Source organism: Bison bison, unplaced genomic scaffold (assembly GCF_000754665.1).
Source record: "Bison bison bison isolate TAMUID 2011002044 unplaced genomic scaffold, Bison_UMD1.0 scf7180017864382, whole genome shotgun sequence".
In the NCBI taxonomy this organism is placed as follows: domain Eukaryota; kingdom Metazoa; phylum Chordata; class Mammalia; order Artiodactyla; family Bovidae; genus Bison; species Bison bison.
This window is the reverse complement of record NW_011494954.1, coordinates 277,414-282,877: the sequence shown is the minus strand read 5'-3', so window position 1 is coordinate 282,877 and position 5,464 is coordinate 277,414. Positions and strand designations below refer to the sequence as shown.

The window sequence follows — 5,464 nt, the reverse complement described above, 5'->3', positions numbered from 1 at the left end:
AAGATTTAAATTATTCTTGAAAATAGAGATGGCAACATTGTATTATCTTATCAAGAAACTATGATGAGAACTAGGTTGAGAAGAAAAACCTTTGCAAATTGCTGTTCTAGTTTCCATATGCTCAAACTTATTTTTATTAAAATATATACAACAAATAAAGGTCTTTTAAAAATAAAAAAGATGAGTTAAAAAATAACCACCATATTAATTAGAGAACAAAATAATGAATAATGTTAGTAACAGCTAATATATATGATCAGAAAAATCAAAAAGTCCAGGTCAAACATTTCCTGTTACATAATTATAGATGATCAAATATTTTCAAAACTGAAACAATTTTGTGTTTAAAAAATACTAAAATGACATATTTCAATTATTATTTTATGCTGTATCATTAAGATACCTTTAATGTGTTCTAATATGAAATATTATAAGTTTTATATAATTATATTTTTGACTCACTCTCTGAAATGCAAAGAGGGCATTTGTGAGTTTGTTTCCTGACTCTTAAAAGCATTTTGCAAGTTTTGCCATATACAATACAATGAACTATGACATGAATAATCAAAGTCATATTCTCAGAGGCACTAAAAATTCAATTTAGACTTCTGTGAATTGCTATTTGGTTATCTTTGAGGGTTTAGATTCAATCAAAGTGGAGTTGCCTCTACTATTAACCACTGCCTTGCTCTTGTTCTCATCCGATGCATACTGCTTTACTAAGAACTGCCCACTTTATTCGCTTTATATTTAAAACAAAGTTGTGATTTTAGGTTTTTTAGTTTTAGAATTTTTCAAAAAATTTAAAGAAGTTTCATCTGTATTGTTGATAGAGGTTTGCATATATAGAAAAGAGATGAGAATTTATGATAAAAAAATATTATAAGACGTCATAGGCAGCTTTCTATAAAGAGAGTGTTCTTACACTTCCTGGTTCGACAGACACATTTATAGAAGATCTTTAGGACATGATTACAAAAAATCCTCAAGGTGCGGAGGCTACCCAACAGTTATGAGAATAATCTATGGAAAGAAAGATTAACTTTGAGTTTGGTAAGACTCAGTGGAGCAATGATTATGAGGGGTATCTTTTTTAACTTGCTTACTTTTGAGTATCATAATGGTAAAAAAAAGGTACAATCTTTTGCACACAGTTAGACAAATATAAATACTGTAGGTGCACAGAAAGAGTCAAGCTACCGGTTATTTTGGTAGATATTTAAAGATGGGGTTTCCCTGGTGGCTCGTAAAGAATCTGCCTGCCAATGTAGGAGACATGGGTTCGATACTTGGGTCAGGAAGATCCCCTGGAAAAGGAAACAGTAACCCACTCCAGGATTTTTGCCTGGGAAATCTCATGAACAGAAGAACTTGGAGGGCTACAGTTCATGGGGTAGCAGAGTCAGACATCACTTAGCAACTAAGCAACAACAACAATTATAAAATGATATGTGTTTAATAAAGGACGTGATTCTATACTTCTAAATAATATTAAGCACAGTACACCAGAATCATATTTATAATACAGTTGAAACTATCATTAGTTTTGGAGACTGCATCTCTACATTTTAGATAGGGTTTGTCCTTCTTGGACCAAGATTTACTCAGCCTGGAGAGAACCGGGAGAAGAGTTAAAAGCTTATTGGCTTTGGCAAGTGCTTTCATATGTTTCTGCTTTCATGGAAAATGAGTTTTGATTTCTTTTCAGCCTACATGCATGGCAAAGTTAAGATGAAAAACAAAGCTAGGAACTTTCAACCAGCTCTAGTTTAGTTTGGGTATTTATATATGGCTTTGATTTGCTCTAGAGCTTTAAAAGATTTATTTTCTAGAGTAGGGAAAACTAGTTTCAGCACTAAGCATCATTGAGCAGTGACAATGAAGAAAAGGGAACACAGAGTTTAGGATGAAATCTAGCTAATTTTATTTCTATTTCTGTGTTAGAAACCAGACCAGTTTCACCTGTTTTTTGCTTAATTTTAGGACTCTCACAGAGCTCTCTCATCACAGGCAAAAATAATGAATACAATCTAGTCTCATTGGTTTCTACAGAGTGTAGCTCAAACTTCATATAATTTTTGGCCCACTATCAAGATCTGGATCTTCTCCCTGTACCACCCTAGTCTTCCTCTGAGTCCCCTTTTAGAATTGGCTTACCTATATCCAATTTTGCTGGAGTTGGGTGTTGAACAGGTTACTCCCAGTGTTCTGCTGGCTTAGACTAACCACAATATTTTGCAACCCTGCTCATTTTCATACTTTTTCAGATTCTTTAAATTGGTACCTATACTATTAGTATTCACACTTGTATTTTGACATGTACCTCATCACTTTGCTCTAAAGAAAGATGCCTGGATGGTAAATAGCTTTAAAAGTTAGCATAATTTCTGTATCAGAAATATGTGAACCCATTGAATAAAATAATCTTTAGTTTCTTAAAGATGTTTAAATTAAAAACACGAGTTTCTACAGTTGGAAAAAACATGTATGGTTAAAATGTTTGAAGCCCATCAATCTCTCAAACCACATAAGCTAATGAGTTCCTTCTGTTTTCTTTGAATGAAATCACCATGAGTGGTTAGATGTTGATTTAACATAAAACAAATGGGAATGGGTGTTTCCTTTGTCCTTTGTAGGATTTATTTTTAAAAACAATTAGCAAGTATTATGAATAAGTCAATGATTTTGCCATTACTTAAAGAATAATATAGATTGAGTAGTTAAATTGATTGGATTGCAGAGAATGCATAACATACTCCAACTCTCCTTAGCTTGCTAACATCTGCAGACATTATTAAGCTTCTCATTTCATTTTTTTCTTGCCATAACACCTGTATTGTTATAAATTATGTTTTGAATTGTCATGAAGTGTCAGGCAAATTATGTTGTCTGGATACGTGTGTGTGTCATTTAAGTGTTCCTTTGTAATGCAGGTTTGTGGCTAACAGCTTAATCTTGAATATATCAATGCAATTAAAAAGCTCTGCTTCAGTCCTTTGTGAATACAGAGAAGGATGAAGCATTATTATGTGTGAAGTGTAAGGAAAGAATTAAAAATTCCTTAATATTTAAAACATTACCTCCTAGAGAATGAATACATTTAGATATAATTTTAAAAACACCAAGCTTATTATATTCTTAGGAAAAAAGCACTGAACCCTTTGAACTCTATAAAATACATATCCTATTGAATTAAAATTAAAAACCTGTATGAGGCATTTCCCACTCCCTATAGTTTTAACCCACTTCTGACAATGTCTTCCCCCTCCCATGCATCCTCCTTTTTTTATAGTCTCTTCAGGAACATAGTGGAGAGTGACTCACTTATGTCCTGAACATCAAAGTACGTCACACCTAAGAAATGTAGACAGTGAGTTCTTCCTGAGATTCTTTCTGAGAGAGTTAAATAAATAAGTAAATGGGCAACAACATGGGCAGCTTAAATCAGGCAAAATTTTCTACTGATTACTTACTAAAATTACTAAATAAAAACTTCAGCCCAAGTTTTGCCTCCCCAAAGAAAATAGGATTAGACTCATCTATGCATTCACTGGGAATCGTTCCTGGATAAATGAAACATCTTCAAAGATGAACAAAAGAAAGGGCTAAAATTTTTCAGTAAATGCAAATTTTTATCTGTTTGAAAAATTTTGGTTTATAATCGTGAATAAAATAATTTTAAGTTCCAAAAGGAGACCATGATATAAATGACCTCTGAGGTCTGAGAGTTCTGTAAGTTTACCTTCTTTTTGACTAAATTGTGACAGATGTAAAAATGAAATAAGGTTTCACACTAGTTCTGCATAACTATGTTTTGTTCCTAAACTTGTTTATATCCTGCATCAACAATATTTGAATTATGTTATGCAAATGGAAGTGTTTATGTAGTTTAAAGCACCAATGCTCTAAGTGGCTCCTCTTATCTTTAATATTGGTGAGAATATTAAAACATCAACACATTGAGTAGAAAAAAAAATTGATCATCAAGGATTCTTGTTTGAATCTGAGAAAATTAAAATGAATCAACCAAAAGAGCATGTTTCAGTTATTTACACATATGTACTTTTAACTTGATTTTTTACAAGTTGAGAGAAAACTTGACCAATAGTTGTATTTACTTTAGTACTACAAATATCTGGCTTTGTGACAAAATATAGGTATTTAGAGTCTTCATGTCTTTCGAAAAATCTGCTGTTGACATTTTAATAACACTGTTATTTGAAATGATTTCTGAAGTATGATGACTGCAGCATACCCACAGCAACAAACAGTATATATTGTTTCTGAAAGCAAAGAATCTCGTTTCATTCTATTTTCTAGAGGTTTTAAATCTTGGAATATCAGTTTTTTCTGAAAACCAATGCAAACATGCTTCTTTAATTGATGTCTGCATTCATTAGCATAAACAGTGATTTCGAAATACATCTGAAAATGTAGTCACTTTCAGTTCAGAAATTTTGTAATTAAAAAAAAAATCCAGGTTTGATTTTATTCATATGCAAAGGACACAACTGGGTTTCAAACATTTTTCAAGCACGATTTTCTCCGTCGTGGTCTGTTCTCTTCATTTTGGGTCCATCGTAGGCGCTGCCCGGCTGTTTGCTGACACTACCAACAGAGAGGTGCAAGGAAGTGTGGTCAGAGGACAAGAGCAAACGCAGTTTCAATGTAAGGAAATGAGGGAAACAGACCTAAATAGCGCGATGAATGCACTTGCGAGAAAAGAGCCTTGTAGTCTCCTTTCCTTCCTTTGCTTATCCTGGTGGATTTAATCAAAAACAAACAAAACCCTCTTGTGAAATACAGTCAATAAAGTCAAAGTTTGGCTAGCTCTCTGTAACTACAAAGAAAAAGTCATCGCAATTAAAAAAAAATGTAACTTTCATTAACAAGCCCGCCGGAAATCTCAGGTATCAAAGACGCATTAACCCTGGAGCGTCCCCCGCGCGCCGCAGCCGGACGGAGGCAGCCGAGGCGAACAGACGTTCTTTCTCCTTCGAACAGTCACACAAAAGAAGGGCCGCGGAAACTAAAAGTTTCGGGGCCTCCGGCTCGCTGCGCGGAGAAAAGAGAAAACCTGGAGACGGGGTGGGTAAAAGACGCATCCTGGGCGCCTCTCAGAAGTGCAGGCAAGGAGAGAGCTCCCGAGCCTGGAGGGAAGCGGGGAGGGGACCCCCGAGCTGCAGGCCAGCCCCCAGCGCCCCGCCTCGGAGGCCGGAGTTTCGCGGTCTCCCAAATACCTTTCACCCCGTTCCAGAAATAAAATAAATGTTTTTAAAGTGCGTGTGTGTAGACAGGATGGACAGCGCGCGCTGCAGGAGCGCGCGGAGGATCGAGCGCGCAGTGAGTGGAGTTTGGGGAGGTGGGGGATCAGCATGGAATGGGTGTGTTGATGCGGAGGGGAGGTGGGGGGTGGACTGAATGCGGAGCCCCGGGACCGAGGGGAGGGCGAGTCGACGGGGAG

General features: G+C 35.9%; 1 protein-coding gene across 2 annotated transcripts in view; it reads left to right on the top strand.

Annotated features, from left to right (window-relative positions):
- The first annotated feature begins 4,913 nt into the window (after window positions 1-4,913).
- The window catches only part of LPHN2 (latrophilin 2), a 202,110-nt gene continuing 201,559 nt past the window's right edge, over window positions 4,914-5,464 (top strand). The window contains exon 1 of one of the 2 annotated variants that reach the window (XM_010857560.1): window positions 4,914-5,088. The gene's annotated coding sequence lies outside the window, so the exon portion shown is untranslated. Of the gene's footprint in view, window positions 5,089-5,266; window positions 5,344-5,464 lie in introns of those variants that run through there. The other variant, XM_010857555.1, reaches the window with a different exon arrangement.